The sequence below is a fragment of the Phocoena phocoena genome, chromosome 9, assembly GCF_963924675.1.
Source record: "Phocoena phocoena chromosome 9, mPhoPho1.1, whole genome shotgun sequence".
NCBI lineage: Eukaryota > Metazoa > Chordata > Mammalia > Artiodactyla > Phocoenidae > Phocoena > Phocoena phocoena.
The window spans coordinates 7231638-7252998 of NC_089227.1; positions in this window are offsets into that span (position 1 = coordinate 7231638).

The following is a 21361-nucleotide window of genomic DNA, read 5'->3' on the forward strand; positions in this document are numbered from 1 at the left end:
TCCAGAAACATACCAGCTCTTCTCTCCTAGTGTGGTATCACCCGGAAGATGAGTGCAGGGCCAGAGCTGGGACCCTCTAATTAAGAAACCTCCGTGGAATGGAGATTTTAGAGGCTGAAAGAGGCCAACCGGTGGGAGACAAAGGTACAGGACGTTCCCATGAGCCTGTTTCCTGGGGCCCCATGCGTCCCTGGCTAAGGTGAGGGGTACTGCCTGCCAGGGAAACTTTCAAGAGCAGCTTGTCTCTCCACAGTAAGAAAAGGACAATTATTCAGGGTTTTGGGGCCATGAGATACGGAAGGCGGAACTTTTCAAAACTTGGAAGTAGACTCTGAAATGAGAGCTCTTTCTGGAAATAAAGACGGTTGGGGTCTGGGCTGTGAGTCCTTTCAGAGCAGGCATGGGAGTAGGGTTTTTTTTTTGGCCTCTTTAGCTTGATTTGGGGGGCGCTGTAAGTGTCCCGCAGAGCTAACAACATGGTACATGCTCAGTAAATGTTGAAGAAATGAACAATCAAACAAACGATCCGTCGCTTCATTCACAATTAAATCCATAGGCGAAGCTGGCCAGGACCCTCTCCGTAACACAGTGTGGCCTCAGGCTAGTCATGGACACTCACATAACCTGCGGTCCCTTTTCTCTCACACTGTGTTTGCTTTTAACAGTGTCTAGACATCATCTTCCAAAATTCCTCCAGATAGTTAGGTAAGGCACTCCCCGTGAGGTGGCAATGCCGCGTGAAGAAGCCAGAGCTAAGGAAGCGACGGCCCCAGGCAAGGCCACTTGGTAGGAAGCAGCAGGCCAGGACTCCCCCTGCTGCTGCAGACTCCAGAGGGGTGAGGCCCTGGGCCGGGGACAAGAGGCGGGAATGCCAAGCACTTTCTCGTTTTCCCTTGTACTGTTATCAACTCCCTTTGGATTTCCCACGAGCTTAGCTGGTCCAGAGGGAGAATCTATTTTAACATCTGCCCAAATCCAAGCCGCCATTTGGCCAGCCCTTCCCCAGGGACAGACCGCAAGTGCTTTGCTGGCAGCTCCACGCACCGTGGGTGGTTCCAATCGTGAGGCTGAGTCCACAGGCCTGTGGCCACGCAGAGGAAAGGCTGCGTTTGGCCCCGTGGGCACCTGGGGCCACTCTGTCCCCAGTCTCCCCAGCCCGCTGCTCCATCCTAGGACATTCATGCCCTGCTCACTCGTAGGGTCCACGTGGGCACGGTCCCCGCTGATGGACTCCGATGGGGACACTACAACGACCGCCCTTTGTGGGAGCAGAGGGACCCCGATGGCCTCTTCCTGATACTGACTGCAGCGCCTTCACCTCACAGAGCCCCTTCAGTCTCCCTCAGTCCGTGGACTTGCACAGGGGCTCCCCTGCCTTTGGGTGGCGATTCCCTGCTCTCCTGAGGTCACTGCACAGGGATGCGCTTCCTCAATGGTCACCCCAGTTTGGCTGCCTTCAGGGAGCTGAGGAGGACACGTGTGGACTAGGGACTGGCATTCGTTGTTCAAGACACAGACTGTGCAGAATCCCTCCTAAGGAAGGGCTGATCTGGGATTCCAAGGCGTGGCCTGAGATTGGAGAATATAAGGCACTTATTATGTTGAGGTTGTCTCCTTTTATTTCTAGTTTATTGAGTACTTTTTTAATCATGAAAAGATGTTGAGTTTTGCCAAATGCTTATCTAATAAGTTGAGATGATAATGTGGCATTTTTAATTCATCCTGTTATGAGGTTATTACTTTGGGTGACTTTTGTATCTTGAGCCATTCTTATATCCCAGGAATAAATCTCTCTCCGTCATGGTGTCTGATCCTTTCAGTATGCTGATGAATTAGATCTGCTAACATCTGGTTGAGAATTTTGAATCAGTATTCATAGTGGATATTGGTCTGTAGTTTTCATTTCTTTTTTTTTTTTTTGCGGTACGCGGGCCTCTCACTGTTGTGGCCTCTCCCGTTGCGGAGCACAGGCTTCGGACGCGCAGGCTCAGCGGCCACGGCTCACGGGCCCAGCTGCTCCGCGGCATATGAGATTTTCCCGGCCTGGGGCACGAACCCGTGTCCCCTGCATCGGCAGGCGGACTCCCAACCACTGCGCCACCAGGGAAGCCCTGTAGTTTTCATTTCTTGTAGTGTCTTTGGCTTTTTTGTCAGGGTAATGTTGGCCTCATATAATGAGTTAGGAAATGTTCCATCCTCTTCAAGTTTTTGGAAGAGTTTGAGAAGAATTTGTGTTAGTTTTTTAAATGTTTGGTAGAATTCACCTGTGAAGCCATCTGGCACTGGGCCTTTCTTTGTTGGGAGGTTTTTGTTAATGAGTCAGTCTCCTTACTAATTGTATGTCTATCCAGATTTTCTATCTCTTCATCATTCAGTCTTGGTTGGTTGGTAGGTTGTGTGATTCTAGGAATCGGTTTTGTCTAGGCTATCCAATTTGTTGGCAAACAATTATTCACAGTATTCTCCTATAATCCTTTTTATCCCTATAAAATTTGGTGTAACGTCTCCTCTTTCATTTCTGTTTTTAGTTATTTGAGTCTCTCTCTCTCTCTCTCTTTTTGTCAGTTTAGCTAAAGGTTTGTCAATTTGTTGATTAAAAAAAAACAACTAACTCTTGGTTTCATTGATTTTCCCCATTGCTTTTCTATTCCCTGTTTTTCTACCTCTGTTAAATCTTTATTATTTTCTTCCCTCTGCTAGCTTTGGATTTGGTTTGTTGTTCTTTTTCTAGTTCCTTAAGGTTTAAAGTTAGGTTGTTGATTTGAGATCTCTCTTCTTTTTTTTTTTGCGGTACACGGGCCTCTCACTGTCGTGGCCTCTCCCGTTGCGGAGCACAGGCTCCGGACGCGCAGGCTCAGCAGCCACGGCTCACAGGCCCAGCTGCTCCGCGGCACGTGGGATCTTCCCGGACCGGGGCACGAACCCGTGTCCCCTGCATCGGCAGGCGGACTCTCAACCTCTGCGCCACCCGGGAAGCCCCTCTCTTCTTTTTAAATGTAAGCATTTATGGCTATAAATTTCCCTCATTGCTTTCATTGTGTAAGTTTTAGTATGCTGTTTTCATTTTTATTTGTCTCAAGATATTTTCTAATTTCCCTTGTGGTTTCTTCTTTGATCCATTGGTTGTTGAATAGTGTGTTGATTTTCATATATTTGTGAATTTTCCAGTTTTCCTTCTGCCTTAATTTCTAGTTTCATTGTGATCAGAAAAAATACTTTGTATGATTTCAACCTTTTAAAATTTGTTAAGACTTGTTTTGTGGCTAACATACGGTCTATCATGGAGAATGTTCTATGTGCACTTGAGAAGAAACCCTAAATATTCCACAGGAAAACTATTAGAACTAATAAATAAATTTGGTAAAGTTGTAGGATATAAAAATCAGCACACAAAAATCAATTGTGTTTCCATACATTAACAATGAACTCTCCAAAAAGGAAATTACCAAAGCAATTCCATTTGCAATAGCATCAAAAGGAATAAAATTCTTAGGACTGAGTGTAACTAAGAAGGGGAAAGACTTCTATACTGAAAACTACAAAACGTTTCTGAAAGAAAATGAAGAAGACACAAATAAATGGAAAGACATTCTGTGTTTGTGGATTGGAAGACTTAACATTGGTAAGATGTGAATATTCCCCAAAGCCATCTACAGATTCAACGCAATCCTTATCAAAATCTCAACATTTTTTGTGGGAATGGAATAGTCAATCCTAAAATTTGTTTAGAATCTCAAGGGATCCCAGATAGCCACCAAAAAAAAAAAAAATCTTGAAAAAGAGGAACAAATCTGGAGGTTATACTTTCTGATTTCAAAATTTACCACAAAGCTACCAAAACAGTGTGTTACTGGCATAAAGACAAACATACAGACCAGTGGAATAAAATATTAATAGAAAACTAACAAATAAACCTTCGTATGTATGGTCAAATGATTTTCGAGTATACATTTTCAAGGGTCCCAAGGTCATTTGATGGGGAAAAGACAGACTTTTCAACAAATGGTGTTGGGGAAATTGGGTATCCACATGTAAAAGAATGAAGTTGGATCCTTACCTAATACCATATACAAAAATTATACCAAAATGAATCAAAGACCTAAAAGTAAGAGCTAAACTATAAAATTCTTAGAATAAAACATTAGAAGGAAAACTTCATGACATTGGATTTGGCGATGATTTCTTGCATATGACACAAAAAGTCAACAACAGCAACAGAAAGATAAATTGGACTTCAAAATTTAAAATGTACTTCCAAATTAAAAATGTTTGTACATCAAAAGACACCACCAACCTCAAGGAATAGAGGAAAATATCTTCTAAAATTTTGCAAAATATTGCAAATCATATACCCTAAGAGGGATTGCTATCCATAATAAATGATGAACTTCTACTACTCAACCACAGTGAAAGCAAACAATGTGATGTGAAAAAGGACAAAGGCCTTGAATAAACACTTCTCCAAAGAAGATATAGGAATGGCCAATAGGAACACGAAAACATGCTCTACATCACTGATCAGTAAGGAAATGCAAATCAAAACCACAGTGAAATTCCACTTCACACTCATTATTATGGGTATAATTTTTTTGGCATGTGGGATCTTCCCGGACCGGGGCACGAACCCGCGTCCCCTGCATCGGCAGGTGGACTCCCAACCACTGCGCCACCAGGGAAGCCCCATGGGTATAATTTTTTAAAAATAGAAAATGAGTGTTGGCAAGGATGTGAGGAAGTTGGAATCCTTTTGCTTTGCTGATGGGTATGTAAAATGGTAGAGCAGCTGTGGAAAACAGTATGTTGTTTCCTAAAAAAAATAAAACAAAAAAATAGAATTACTGGATAATCCAGCAATTCTACTTCTGGTTATATATCTAAAAGAATTAAAAGCCAGTAATTTTACACAGTAATTTGTACACCCATATTCACAGCAGCATTATTCACAATGGCCAAAGGATGGAAACAACCCAAGATTCCAGATGAATGGATAAACAAAATGTGGTAATGTTGTAAATAAATTTACTACATACATATAAGTAAATATTCCATAAATGGGATATTATTCAGCCTTGAAAGGGAATGAAATTCTGACACATGCTTCAATGTGGATGAACCTTAAAGACTTTTTCTAAATGAAATAAGCAAGACACAGAATGAATGAATGTATGAATGTATGAATCCTCTTCTATGAGCTACCTAGAGTAGTCAAGCTCATAGTGAAAAAAGGTATAATGGTGGTTACCAAGGGCTGAGCAGAGAGGAGTGGGGAGTTACTGCCTAATGGATACAGAGTTTCAACATGGGATGATGAAAAAGTTCTGGAGATGGATGATGGTGACGGTTGCATAACAATGTGAATGTACTTAATTGTACATTTAAAAAAGGTTAGGGCTTCCCTGGTGGCGCAGTGGTTGAGAGTCCGCCTGCCGATGCAGGGGACACGGGTTCGTGCCCCGGTCCGGGAAGATCCCACATGCCGCAGAGCGGCTGGGCCCGTGAGCCATGGCTGCTGAGCCTGTGCGTCTGGAGCCTGTGCTCCGCAACGGGAGAGGCCACAACAGTGAGAGGCTCGCATACTGCAAAAACAAACAAACAAAATGGTTAAAATGGTAAATTTTATGTTATGTATATTTTACCATATAAATGAATGGGAGAAAAAGGTATAAGCAAAGAAGAGATGTTTTCCCTCTCTCAGAGGGGGAGGCATACGACGATGCTGGTCTCAGAGACTTGGGGATTCAGAGGCTGCCTTTGGCATCCTCAGTCTTGCTTGTGCCTTTACCCTCACTTGCCCCCTCTACCCCATACCCTGTCTCCCCAAATTGGCTGAACTTCCCTCTGCATCATGGCCACAGATGGCTCCCAAATTACATCATGTCATCTTAGTGACTAAAGACAAAAGAGAGGGGTTTTCTTGTACAGAATATGGGTATAAATTCTCAAGAAAGGATTCTAAATAGCACCAGTTATTTTATGCGTTCATGTGGGATATTCGGATCAGCAGCCCTTCATGGACCATTTGGAATAGAAAATGAACCATTCCCTGGGTTTTTTCTTTTAAAGGAGCAGGGGGAGCCATAGTAGACAGGCAAAATTAGCAGCTTCTACAAAAGGGCTAATAATTTTTTCATTGAAGTGTTGTGATGAGAGTTAGAGATGATGTGTATTTTTTTTTTTTTTTTTTTTTTTTGGTCACACTGCATGGCTTGTGGGATCTTAGTTTCCTGACCAGAGATTGAACCCAGGTGCCTGGCAGTGAAAGCCCTGAGTCCTAGCCACTGGACTGTCAGAGATTCCCAAGAGGTGCTGCATTTTAAGTCCTGTAAACGGTAGGCATGCAATAAATGGAGGCTGCAGGAGTTATGTCTCCATAATTAATCTTGGAAGATAAATTTGAAAACCTATCAAGTCTTAGAAAACTGTCTTAGCTTTGCTGAATTGAACTTACATGGGGTCCTTACTATCGAGACTGTGTTCTTCATATACTACTTCCCACTAAAAGGCACCAGGCTCCTTGGAGAAATGGAGGATTCCAGGGACAGGGCATGGAAGGTAGAGGAGGATCCTGAAACATCTGGAAATGTGCAGGCCAAGTCAAAAGACATAGGAGCCAGCTTGAAGGGTCTCTTGTGGCATATTATGGGTCACTTAGAACATCACAAAGGAAAACAACTGTACGGGGAATACAAAAAAATCCATGAGACCCATATCACGCTTTTCAAAAACCACTGGTCATTTTCAGAGCATCAACTCATTACTCTGGAAACTGCGAAAGCGAAGGAATAAAACACGTAGCCTATATATCAGGATAACAAAATAGTTGATGGAGGTATGTTTTTCTTCATAGGTGAATTTCAGCTAATAAATGCAGAAGGTATGATAGTTAAAATCCCCTATTTTGCAACACCTAATAAAATAACAAATCTAGGGAATGGTTATCATTAATAGCTGTAAAAACCCATGAGATGAACTTGACAAGGAAGCAGAGGAATCAGGCTGACACCATCTAAACCTATGGTTAATCTTAGAATGTGGGACAACCAGATGCTATGTGTGCCAAAATGTGATGTGGTAGGAGGTGAACAGCACCGCCATTGATTCTAAATCTAAAAAGTCTCTAGATGCATCTGTTGGTTTGTGGGAAATATGGAAAAGAGAGAGACAATTGAATAGTATGGTGGGAAGTCATTAGCTAAATCTAGAATGAAAAAATTATCTTGTTTTTTAAAACAAATCAATGGCAGGGAAATTAACAGGAGGAATTATAAGGTCCAATTGTAAAACAGAACCCACCCAAGGTAGTTCAATAAGTTACAAAGAGTGGAAAAGTGAAGAGGGCTAATGGAGAATGGTCACACCAGGAAGTACCATCACCCTTCCTGGTGCACCTGAGCCCAGGGTCAAGCTGCCCAGGAGTGTGGAACCCTAGGTGAGGGGCCACCTGATAATACATTCTTCAGGTAATATACTTTTTCTCTCTACTAGCTTACAAGATCTTTTTTTTTTTCTGTCTTGGATGTTCTAGGGATGATTTCTCTAGGTATGATTTATTTATTTGGCTCAGTTATTAAGTTCTGAAAAACTCTCAGCCATTCTCCCTTTGAATATATTTCTCCTGCATTTCTTTAGTCTCTCCTTTTGAAATTCCTCTTATATGAAAATGGAATATTCCCACTGTCTCTTTCAAGACTTTTTACTGGCCTTTCGTATTTTCCATCTCTTTATCTCCCTCTTTGCTACATTTAGCGTGATTTCCTCAGATTTATTCTTCAAATCGCTAAGTTTCTTATTGGTTGTGTTTAAGTTTTTTGCTGCTCTCTCTCGCTGAATTTTTAACCAAGGACTATATTCTTAGTTTCCAGGGAAGCCGGGCACCAGTTTTTGTATTAATGTCTCAGGTGGGAGATTCCTATACTACACAAATGATATGAATTCAGATCTCCGACTCTGTGCGGTATCAGCCAAAGTGGTAACTTCTCAAGGGTAATTTTTTGCTGACTAAGCTCCAAAGAAAGGCCGCTAACCTCTTCTCCATCGCTTTGTAGTTTGGGAGGACAGGGGACACTGTGAGTCTCCAGGCCTCACACAGAGTGGTTGTTGTTCCTCTGTCCTGTCCGGGGCTGGATCATGTCTGCTCTCCTTGCAAGAGCATTCTAAATGCTGTCATCCACCCCTGTGGCCACTGCTGGGTCAGCTTTCTCCTACAATTCTGCCTTTACCGTTTGATCTTTGCTTCCATCTGAAAGAACTGGGCCTTTATTTTTTGACACTTGGTTATGTAAGTCTTTTGTCACGATGTCTTATTCATTACTTCTACGTATTTATAACCAGAAAGTGGCATGAGCTCAATCCACGGTGCTGCCGGAAGTTTCTAGTAGCAGATGCTTTAAGATGAAGAAAGGTAACGATAAGTAGAGTGTACACAGAAATGTACATATGTCCTTAATTACCTAGATATTCAGTGCCTTTGCTATGTACCCTGGGTATTACAACATTGGACAAAATCCCTGCCCTTAGAGGACATCACCTTGTAATGAAAATATACAGAAATGCACAGAAATAGTAAAGGAGAAATAAAGGGGAAGAAAGGAGAAAGTGCAGAATGTGGGTGTAAAACTCACATCTGAGCAGGGCTCACGATAAAGCCCTTCCCTCCGGGAGCACACACATGGCGAGGAGGGTGATAGACAGAAAGTTCAACCCAAGTGCAGGAGATGCAAAAACATAGTAATTTGGTTGGCTGCCGTATTCTATGTCACTTCAGTCTGTGCAACGATGAATTTCTAAAGAAGTTACATGCAAGTGTTTTCAAACTTAATTATATTTTAAGTGTCAAGGGAATCTGTGTCTCAAGGCAGCTTTCAGAGTGGCCTCTGCCATGCACAGCTGTGGCGTCCGCTGGCCTCGGAGCTTCTATCAGGCCACTTGTGACCCATCCATGATCACTGATGTCTGGCTCACTCTTACACCCCCAGCACCAGACACAGGACATGACACATAAGACGGGCTCAACAAACACTTGGCCACTCAATGAAACAGCTACTCTCCAAGCCTGTGCACCCAGCTTCATGCATCACCATTATTTTTGGAAGGCCCTGGTGTTTTCCATCCTGCAGGATCCATAGGAAAGTGTCTTTCCCTAACCCAAGGCCTCCAACAACTTCATGTAAAGGCTGCTGAGTGGTAGCAGAGCATGGGGACTCTGGCTTTTCTCCACCCCACCCTCTTATTTTCTTTTCCAGTGAGAAGCTGCCAAAGTAAAAAAGATTCATTCTACTCACACGATCCTGAAGTGGCATCCTGCCCTCCAGAGGATGCTCAGGTGACGGCCTGTTCCTGGGCCAAACTGAGTGAGTGAGCCAGTGACCTGGAAGCCCAAGCTGTGGAGGGAGACCCCTAAACAAAGCCCCCAACCAGGGATGGAAGTACTCAAGCAGAACAGGCACACACACACACACACACAAAGAAAGGGGGGTTAGTGGAAGGTTTACGAGGCCCCTCCGGACCAGGCACCACTAGGAGTTTTACATATATCGTGCTTTTATTTTTCTTCCAGTCCTTCGACATGCATGTTATAAACCCCTGTTAGGTTCTGTTTCCCAAGCCCATGCATGGCAGCACTGGGGCTCGATCCAGCCCTCTCACCGAGACCTGCTCTCTCTTGCTCCTTCAGCAGCCTTGTGTTTTTTACTGATATCTTGAGGCTCTTTGCCTTTTGTGGACATGTATGCCGCCCATTTTTATGGAGCCACTGCCTGACATAAAAAGCATTGGTGCCAGCTCACCCTGGAGCTAATGTGTCGGCAAGTATAAAAGCAGTTGGCTTGGGCTTCCCTGGTGGCGCAGTGGTTGAGAGTCCGCCTGCCGATGCAGGGGACACGGGTTCGTGCCCCAGTCCGGGAAGATCGCACATGCCGCGGAGCGGCACATCCGGAGCCTGTGCTCCGCAACGGGAGAGGCCACAGCAGTGAGAGGCCCGCGTACCGCAAAAAAAAAAAAAAAAAAAAGCAGTTGGCTTTACCCAGACACAGGATTCCCTCATGGGGCAAAGACCAGAATGGAGGGATCCATCACGTCCCTGCTGGGGCACACCGCAAACTGCAACAAGGCCCCGGCTCTGACGGCTCAGCGTCCATGTGTCGGCGCACGCGGGCTCTCTGCAGGCCCACCTCAGCTGCTCTGTCCACTGCTGTTCCCATTCCTCTCCCAGACCTGTCCCTCGGGCCCAGCCAAATAGAAGTGTTTCTTGTTTTCCATGGGAGTTTCCCATTGCCTTTGCTTCTCCTGTTTCATGTGCACGAAGTGGCAACAGAGAGAGACAGAGAGACAAAGAGAGCCTTCTTTCCATACCTGCCCACCCTCCAAGGCCTCCAGAGGCAGCTCCACAGCAGGTGTTCCCTGACACTCACGCAGCCAGTAAGAATGACCTCTCCCTCTGACCGCCCACTCTCTGACCTCTACCAAGTGACCTCTCACCTGCACTGATTTACAAACTGTGACAGAATCCCTCACATGAGTTGAAGGTATGATAAGCCAATTTAAACCACAGCCTCCTACTAAGAGAATACTTTTGTAGCTCCTGGACCTGAGGGCTGGACCTCTGCCATCACACACTCCCGAACCTCTGCTATCATGCATTCCATGGATTTCCAACGTGAACACATTTGCCGAGCAAATGTTTATTGAGCTGCAACAATACTGCAGGCGCTCGACATACATGAACCCGGAGGAAAAGATAAACTGCATGCGAGCCTTCCTCTGAAGAAGACAAATACCCCAATAACAACAACAACACCACAAAAACCCACAGGAGATTCTGAGAACTGGGGGACTGAGTGGCCATGAAAACATAAGCTGCCCGGCCTCCCTGAAAATCAGGAAAAATGAATGGAAATGACCGCGGGACAGCAATTCACATCCATCTACTCGGCCAGTATGAAGAGGCGCGATGGTCCCGAAAGCTGATCACAAAGTGGAGAAAGGGGCAACCTCAGACAGCGGGAGTGTATGGTGGAACCCCCGGCAGGAGCTGCCTGCATCATGGTGGACGTTCTGCTCCTGTGTTTGAGGCACACTCTGCACGGCAGCCCAAGGAGATGCATCCAAGACTATTCACTGCAGCTCTGCTCATAGGAGACCTGGGCCCAGCCTCCAGAGAAGCCCTTCCCCTATGGGGCGCACTTGTACAGAAGGAATGAAGTGCAGGATGACGTGCTGTAACAGAGACATACCGTGAATCTTGTGGGAGACAGAGCACAGCTGATAACTGGGTGAGAAAGGGCAGAGGGTGTTTCGAGGAGAAAAGGAAAGAAGAGTATCCCAGCATGGCCAACATATGGTGGAGGAAAGAGTACGTGTGGGTGGAGGTTGAGGTACTGGGATATGCGGCGGGATGGGGAGGTCAGATAGGGGGTCATGTCAGGAACACATGGAAGCTTGAGCTCCCACGGAAGAGTTCCAACCTTCCCTGTAGCCTCCATACGTACAATGCCCACACCGTTGTTTTAAGAGAAACAGCGCTGGGGGTGGTGTGGACGGAACCAGCCCGGGTGGTGGATGTGGGCACTGGTCCCAGACCGGTGGAAGTGAGAATGGAGCGCAGAAACAGCCGGATTTTTTGGAAGAACAATTGGCAGGACTTGGACCTCTTTCTGCGGTAAGTGAACTGTCTGCGATGACTGCCCTGGTGTCTCTAAAGAAAATCACAAAAGTGGAGGGTTACGCCAGATTTGAAGACTCCAGAAAGACAAAACCAGCAACGCGTGAATGTTGATTAGCTGCTGCTTCAGGGGGAAAAAAGAAAACCGTCATAGACATTCTGGAGCTATTGGGGAAATTTGAATATGGCAGAATAGTAGATAATATTAGGAAATTACTGTGTATTTTTTATGTATGATAATGTCATTTTGGTTAGGTAAAAGGATGTCTTCATCCTCAGGAGATGTGTGTTGTAATATTTAGGTTATGAGCTGTGTAGTTTAAAGTTTCAAGGGGTTCAGAAAAAGGAGAATGAAAGAAAAAAAAAACCCACTTAAAATGTTCAGGATTGAATATATGATTTGAAAATATATCAAATTACTTTATTACTTGATTTAGTTTTATAAGCTTTTAAGTTCTGTACCCTTTTGAATCAAAATTAGAGATAAATGTTTTAGTTTCAGAAACAGAGAAGAAAATACAGACAGAGCAAATGTAGCAAAACGTTCTATTAAGGACTTTGCGGGGGAGGGATGGTATGTGGTGCATTTTGTACTGTTTTTTCTAGTTTTCGGTATGTTGGCGGTTCCTCCTAACAAAAACATGGAGGAAAAATGACTGAATACAGCATTCTGCAGATAAGGATGTGAAATGAAATAGATGTTGGTCATTTGCCCTCCTGTGCTGGACTTGGGTCTCTGAAATTTGTTTGTTACTAGTTTCCTCCATGAGTAATTTTCAAAGGTCATCTGGAATTTGGGAATTGTAGCAAACGGGATGAAGGTGAGGAAGGAAGGCGGCTGAGCTGGCCGAATGGGAGCCCGGACGTCACGGGGCCTGTCGCCACCTGCTTGGACGCCAGCACACAAGCTGTTAGTGTTGACATTTCAATGGCGTTCCCACCTCTAAACCCGGCTTGTTTTTGAAACTTTGGAACCTGAAAGAGGTTCATTCTTGTATGGGTTTTGCTGAGTCTGCTCAGACTACCCGGGTCCCCAGTCTTCTCCCACAAACGGAGCCAGGCCTGGAGGCAATCAGACATCAGACGCAAGCTTTCCTCTTCGTCTTAAGTGACAGCCACGGCTAATGCCAGAGTGGGAGGAAAGCCACGTTCCAGGCCACTGGCTGCCAGCGACTTGAGAAAACGCTTCTGCCTGACACTGCCTTGAAAAAAAATAATGAAATTGTCCTGGTGTTTAAAGAACCAAGGAGGATGGTAGCAGTGGGCTGCTTTTTGCTTCAAAATGATTCGGCGTTGGGGCTTCCCTGTTGTCGCAGTGGTTGAGAGTCTGCCTGCCGATGCAGGGGACGCGGGTTCGTGTCCCGGTCCGGGAAGAGCCCACATGCCGCGGAGCGGCTGGGCCCGTGAGCCATGGTCGCTGAGCCTGTGCGTCCGGAGCCTGTGCTCCGCAACGGGAGAGGCCACAACAGTGAGAGGCCTGCGTACTGCAAAAAAAAAAAAAAAAAGATTCGGCGTTGCTTTTCTTGGATGAGTGACTTTCTTAAAAGCCAATTCCCTCTCAGATGCAGGACTTTGACGCAGAGCCCAGGGGACTCCAGCAACCAGCCACGTGGGGCTCACTGCTGCCAGCCTGGGATCTGAGGCTCCAACCCCACGTGGGCAGAGCGATGGCCAGAGCACCAGGACCTGGCACAGAGGAAAGCCCAGACACCTTTCAGCGCTGGGCAAAGCCCTCGCAGGGATGTATCAATGGCCCTGTGACCTGGCCTGGCGCTCACAAACTCAGGCATCCAGAGACAGTCTGACCGCGAGGGCCTGGTCTCCCCTTCAAGTTCTCAACGTGGGCTCCATTGAGCCAGAACTTCCCCGTTGCAAAAGAAACCAAGAATCCCGGTTTCTGTGTAAAGCCACCTGAGTTTTAAAGGTTGGCAATGAAATCAATTTAAAACAGTGTGACACCTCCACGTGGGTCAAACGAACCATGCACACGACCGGATGCAGCCCAGGGTCACCCATCTGCTCCCTCTGCAGCTGGTGACTGCAGCCCAAATCCCGTTTCTGCCACTTACAGCCTGACTTCTCCCCTGAGAAAACAGCTCCAATGCTGCCTCCCCAAGGGACCACTGGGAGGACCGAGGGGACTCTGGAGAGTGCGGGGCCAGGTCCGGGCACCACCGCCCTCTCCCTCCCTCCCTGTGTCCTGCCCATCTTGGCCCTGAGCCTTTCCCCTGGGGCCTCACACTCCGCTCAGAGTCTCCCCAGGCTCCAGTCCACGTCTCCTCAGACATAACCTGGCCAGCCTCCTGCAAACCACCTTCCACCTTGCACAAAGGCTTTCAGCTCCCCGGTCAAGGGGCTGCCAGCGTTTCCCGGTGGGCTCATGAATGGTGGTGCCCTTGAGCTCCACTGTGCCCAAAACACCACCCCCAGCACTGTCCTGGACCTCACCCCTCCCCTCCACCCACTTTGCACAGACACTTGAGGCCTAAGGCCCGTCCTCCCCCGTATCCATCAGGTGACTGGAGAGCCCAAGCCTGGGCTTCAGAAGCTCTGAGACAGCACCTTCCTCTCCTTCCTCAGAGGCCACCGAGACCTGGGCCCACCTGGGGACTGTGGACAGGCCATGCCGCGTGCGCTTGAAGTTCAATTTCAGAAACGTACACACGCTGGCCGCCAAAGCAGAGCAGGTTCACTGTGGGGATTAGGCTGAGCTCTGGCCTCATGTTCTGACCCTGCCACTTGCCAGATGACCGTCTGGTCACCCCTCTCCACCTCCCTAGGGGCCACTCTCTCCTCATGGCACACACGAAGAAGTGGGTCGTAAGAGCATTGTGACCCAAGAGTACGTGGGGACCAAATGGTCGTTAACAGGAAGCAGAGAGGACACAGGGTCCACAACTCCAACATGGACAGTCCCCGAAGCCTGTCAAGGGTCAGAGAGGGTCCCAGCTGGAAAATCATTCTACCTGAACATGAACTTCTCCACAGACTATTAGTTTTTGGAAAATAGGATACCGGTTGTGGACTGAATGTTTGTGTTCCCCAAGAATACCCATATGTTGCAGCTGTAACCCAGAATGTGATGATATTTGGAGGGGGAGCCTTTGGGAGGTGATCAGGGTCAGATGAGGTCATGAGGGTGGGGCCCCCGTGATGGGATTAGTGTCCTTGTAAGAAGAGGAAGAAACACCAGAGTTCTCTCTCTCTCTGCCATGTGAGGACACAGCAAGAAGGTGGCAGTCTGCACGCCAAGAGAAGAGCTCTTACTAGAACCTGACCGTACTGGCACCTTGATCTCAGACTGCCCACCTCCAGAACTGTGAGAAATCAGCATCTGTTGTTTAAGCTGCCAGACTGTGGCATCTTGTTATGGAACCTGAGCTGACTAAGACAATACCTAAACCCCCGCATACTCTGGGCAGTAGCTGGCACGTCTGACTCACCAGGATGAGCTGATGGCACATTTAGCCTGAAGAGAACAGGCAGACTTCATGCCCCTAAAAGGGGGCTTCCTGGTCCCCTTGGCATCTAGAAAACAGCCCCTCCCAGCCATCAGAGTTCCGAGAGTCTAGAAGCGCACACAGAGCAAGAGAAACAAAGACAGAACCCTACAGTGGAGGCTCTTGGCCCCTGCCACCAGGGCCTTTGGAGGAGAGGCAGGAAGGGCAATCGGGACCATCTTTGGCACTTGCAGCATTGTCCAGGACCGATTTCTGCACGAGTCGCATTGTCTAACCCCTGGAAATAACACTTTCAGAATAAGAAGGCCAGCTCAGCCTCCTGCTACATGGCTGACCCGACTGTCCCCTATGGGGACATGTCAGTTAACCTGCTAAGCATATTGCAAGCAGTTGCTCAGCTGGTGATTGTTCTCTGGTGTCCAGATCCTGAGGGCAGTAGTGGATTCCACGGAAAGGGGACAAGTTTAGGAATCGCATCCACCTGCCCCACCACTTGTTAAGTGTGAGGTTTTGGGGTAGGCCTCTGGGTGCCGTGTGGAGGGGAGGTGTCTTACATCCCCTTGACATTGGGGGAGAGAATTTCTGGCCTCCTATTGCTCCTGACGTGGGTGTGTCACCTGCAGAAGGCAGGGGACCAGTGGTCAGGGGCTGGCCATGTCATAGACCTAACTTTAGGGGTCACTGTTTTTCCTCTTGTCACTTCAGAGAAACATATCATCATGTCTAAGTACCAGTTGATGCTGTTGTCCAGAGACATGGGACCTACCTATTACTTTTCCTATGTATCATATTGTTTTTTTTTTTTGCAGTGCGTGGGCCTCTAACTGTTGTGGCCTCTCCTGTTGCGGAGCACAGTTTCCGGACGCGCAGGCTCAGCGGCCACGGCTCACGGGCCCAGCCGCTCCGCGGCATGTGGGATCTTCCCGGACCGGGGCACGAACCCGTGTCCCCTGCATCGGCAGGTGGACTCTCAACCACTGCGCCACCAGGGAAGCCCTGTATCATATTGTTTAGTCTCATCGTCCTGCTTGTCTTGTGCCGACTTTATTTATTTTTTTCATTCTTTTTTTTAAAATTAATTAATTTATTTTTGGCTGTGTTGGGTCTTCACTGTTGTGCGCAGGCTTTCTCTAGTTGCACCGAGCGGGGGCTACTCTTTGCTGTGGTGAGCCGGCTTCTCGTTGTGGTGGCTTCTCTTGTTGCAGAGCATGGGTTCTAGGCATGCTGGCTTCAGTAGTTGTGGCGCGTGGGCTCAGTAGTTGTGGCACACGGGCTTAGTTTCTCTGCAGCATGTGGGATCCTCCTGGACCAGGGCTCGAACCTGTGTCCCCTGCATCGGCGGGTGAATTCTTAACCACTGCGCCACCAGGGAAGTCCTGTGCCGACTTTAATGTTGGTCAAGAGGCAACATCCTGGTCGTAGTACTCCAGGTTCATGTGCTCTGTAAATGGCAGAGATGATGGGAGGAACATGGTTGAAGATTCAGCTTAAAAACAACTGAAGATTTCTTTTCCGTTTTTTTTTTGACTATTTGAATTTTATTTTATTTTTTTATACAGCAGGTTCTTATTAGTTATCTATTTTATACATATTAATGTATACATGTCAATCCCAATCTCCCAGTTCATCACACCACCACCACCCACCTCCCCGCCACTTCCCCCCCTATGGTGTCCATAGGTTTGTTCTCTATACCTGTGTCTCTATTTCTGCCCTGCAAACCGGTTCATCTGAAGACTTATCTATGATTGATTCATCAAAAAGCATGAGTTGCGCATCAGTTACACATGAGATTCTGGACACACAGAACAAATACACACCATCCCAGGGTGCGGAGGTGCTCTGGGACCCCACAGACACACTAAGTGTTGCCCAGGTGTCTAGGAGCGTGGAGGAGGGGCCCCGGCTCGGGGAAGGTTCTGGGAAGAATTCAAAGAGAGAGCAGGGCTGTGCTGGAGCCTGCACTTTGGAAAAGTCACTTCAGCGCAGCGGGAACAGGTCTAAGAGGCTGAGACCCAGAGCCCAGCCAGGGGTTGTGACCGCTGTTAGGTGGATGTGCTAGTGCAGAGTGCGAGGGGGATACACTCTTCCACCACGTCAGTAGTACCGTAATACAGATCATCAGCACGCATTAGCCAAGCCCTGTGCCAAGAGTGCTACATGCATCACCTCATTTAATCCTGTGAGTTAGCAAATCGTGCCCCTATTTCACGGAGGAGAAAACCGAGGCCCTGAGTTGAAAGGTCACAGGTCACAGAGTTGGTTACATTTGATTTGAACCCAGGCCATCAGTCTTTAAAACACACAAGCACTGCTTCCCTATCTCCCTGTCCCTAAGACAGACCTGGCTCCAATTAGCCAAAACGCCGAGGGAGACAAGGCGATCAGAACCTGCGAGAAGCTCATGTCAGCTTGCCCACTGCTGCATTGTATTTATAGGTATACATATATATTTATTTCTGAATGCAAATGGACATGTGTGCAAGTACATCCGCATATACAGGTATCTATACACACATATTAAACATATGCCCCCCACACACACTCACTCTTACACATGCTCAGAGATGCTGGGATAATGCACCCGGTACGCTTAGGAATGGTAACCTCTGCAAAGATGGCCTGAGGATTTGGGTGCAAGAGAGGGGGCTTCTAATACTCACTTTATAGCCCTTCTGTAACGTTTGAATTTTTACTGTACACGTGCTCTACTTTTACAGCAATAAAATAAATGCAATTCAAAAATAAGTCTTGGCTCTGAACCTCAGTGTTAGGGAGAAGCGTGCCTGCAGGACTGCCACGGGTGCCCTGCTCGGCTCGGCCAGGATGTGGGAGGACATGCTGCACCCCTGTGTACCCGACGCTCATGCAGTAAAGTCATCTGTTCTTAGAAAGCTCAGAGGAACGGCCTCGCCTCTGCTCTCAGAGGATTCATGGGCGCTCAGCAAACAAATGTAAATAGTTGCTGTCAAGGAACTTGCTTCACTCTGTCCTGGAGAATAAGGCTGCTCCAGGCGGGGAATCTCAAGGCTCTGTGATGCCTGCCGCGAGTCTGTGAAACTCAGCCTGATGAGTAAATAAGATGAAACAGCTGCTTTTGATTTCAGAAAATTCCCCACACCCGACTGCGACTACACTGAACAGAGTTATTTTTGAAGTTGAAGTGGTGCTGGATCTTTTCAAACAGCCAAGAGCATATTCATGGCAGCTTCGTTTTCTTACATAACCCTTCACTTCCTGTTTCTACAGAACGGAGCTCTGAATATTAGTCTGCATGGATCTGTTCTCAGGCACTTCCTGACCTCATTTGTTAAAAAAACCAAGACAAAAAAAAAAAAAAAATGCTCGGAGTTTGAGAGAAAAATCTAAAAGGGTCTGAGTCTAATATATTCCCAGCCCTGAAAAGAGTTAACATAACATTCCTTCTGTGTCAATATTTGGCACTCTGTACAATGCTTGCACTGAAAGAGTTTTTAAAAAGAAGAAAGAGAAAGAAAGAGAGACAGAGGGGGAGAGAGAGAGGGGACAAAGGAAAACAGAAATAAGCTTCAGTTTGGTGATTAAAATGAATACTGTTTGAGGTGAGGGCCTGTCTATTGCGCCCTCACGCCCCAATAATTCCTCTGTTCAGCCCTGTATCCTCTTGACCCACCATCCCAACTTGTGCAGCCAGTAGGAATAAATTTGTCCTTCTCTGGGGCTCCCCTTCAAGTCCTACCTCCCCACCTGGGCTGGGCTCTCCAGGACTGAGGTCAGGACTCTCTCTGCAGTGCCCATCAGGCCCCCTCAGGCCTGGAGGCTCCACTGTCCCCAGGGCCCCAGCTGTAAGTCCGGTAAAGTCCATCGTGGCTCTATTGCCCTGGGCAGCAGCTGCTTCAGGAGGGGCGTGTGCAGGACTCTGGTGAGTGAAAGACGAGTTAAGTCTGCTCCCAGGCCTCTGGGGACATTTCCTCCCTCTTAATGTGTGACCAAGCATGGGGCCCATCTCCTTCCCTCCAGCCTTCGGCCATTGTTAGGTGAAGGCCATCTCTGGGACCAGGAGGGGCCAGCCCAGGATGGGCTGGAGGACCCCAGGTCCTCCTGGGCTCCTGTAGAATTCTCCATGCCCACTGCCGTCTCACTTGCCCATGAGTCTGGTTGAGAAATTAACAGGCAAACTTGTTGCTCAGAGTAGGTCAGTGGTTGCCCCAGGGCCAGGCTCCACATCAGCTCAGGTGGGAGAAGGAAAGACAGAGGTGGTGCTGAAGGGAAACTGGAGGTTAGGTAACAAAGCAGACTGGGAGTGAGAGCGCTCCAGGCGGAGGACACATAGGCAGAGAGGAGGTATGGGCCGCACCGGCAAAATTGGTCCGTGATCAGTGATCCGTGATCAGGCATGCGTAAGTCTTTAAAGACACTTACTGTAGTTTTCATCACTTGCGTTGTTGAGCTCCCTGCGGACCTTGCTGAGATGACACGGCACACATGAAGGACACGCTACCCACAAAGGTAACACTGGAGACTTTGGCACCGGAACCGCTGCCTGTGCTCAGTGCCTCCAGGTTTGCAAAGATCTGTGCCGACTGCTGCGGCTGAGTTCCAGATGGCCAGGAGATTTCTCATCTGCTCACAAAAAATTAATGAGCACACGCCTTGTGTGCTAGGCTTCAGGGTTTCCAGGTGAACATCCCTTCCCTCAGGTAGTCTACCACTTGGTGGTGGGAGAAGTCGCGTGGAAAAGCTCCTCCTGAAGGGCGTCTGCCACGCTCAGCACAGAAAGTGAAGTGCGTCATTATAACAGGGCCGTTTACTGAGGAGTCCACATCCCTGGTACTCAGAGAAACAGTTTGCATAAATTAGGTCTCATGTCCCTCTGCAATCCTTCCATCATCCCTGGACAGATCGGGCGTCCCAAAGACGGCTGCCCCCATGTACTTATCTCATCACGCATGGTCTTGTTCTTGTGACCAGTCCCACCCTCCCTGGAATCTGGGAAGTGATTATGATTGCTCCGACCAACAGGGAAAGGCCAATGGGGAACCAGTAAATGCTCAACAACTGGCTCTCTGGGAAAAAAGTGTAAAACCCTCATGTGTATCACTTGCCAATTTTCGTGGTGGAAGTGTTTCCACCGTGGCTGGAGTCACGTGACGCTGCTGAGCATGAAGTCGGGAAGAAATGCCCAGGAACACACCACGTGCTTCCACCATGCAGACGAAACAGATGGAAGTCACCCTAGAGCACCAATAATAGTGATACATAGTAAAATAATCTGGAAGTGATAGGTTTTGAGAATTTATCACCCCTATCTTTAATGAGATTCATTTCACTGTAAGTTTATATAACTTATTTTTAATGATGCCTGTGTTTATCAACTTGAAATTTTAACAATCGGCAAAATTCCTGAAAGTTTAGCAATCAGCTCTTGTGAGCTTGTACTGTCTGGCGTGGAGTACACACACAGAGAGAATTACTTGTTTGTACAGCAAAGTGTCACAGACTGGGCAACTTAAACAAGACATGTATTCCCTCACAGTTCTGGGGGCCAGAAGTCCAAGATCAAAGGCTGGTTTCCCCCGAGACCTCTCTCCTTGGCGTGTAGATGGCCGTCTTCTCTCTGTGTCCTCACATCATTTTCCCTCTGTGTGTGTCTGTGTCTTGATTTCCTCTTCTTACAAGGATCCCAGTCAGATTGGATTAGGGTCCATCCACATGACCTCATTTTACCTTAATCACCTCTTTAAAGACCCCCATCTCCTAATACAGTCACATTCTGAGGTCCTTGGTGTTGGGACTCCAACATACGGATTTGGGTGGGTGGGGGGGAACAACTCAGCCCATAACACTGTCCCAGTCGTCTTTCTCTTAAAAATATATAATTTATAATTGTAAACAGTTGACAAGCACTGAAAGTCCAGCAGAAAACAATGCCCTCCAGGCAGTTCCTGACCTGTTCTGTGTGTCTCCTTCTGGCTTCTGGGTTTCCCCGCCACATCCCACCCCAGAGCCGTGTTTACATTGGTCACTTTGAAAGCCATAACTCTCTTCCAGACCCCCGGATGGCACCCTGGGTTCCTCTGTGCCATGCCAGTGCCCCCTGAACTCAGCAAATCTGCCTGGTAAATGTGCCACACCATGCAGTCATCTGGTCTACCTGCTCTTCCGATCCGATGCCATATTAGACAGAACGCTGGAGAGGGCAGGCTCATTCCTCAGTGTTTGAAATGTTAGTTGAACTCTCAAACTTTCCACCCACCACAAC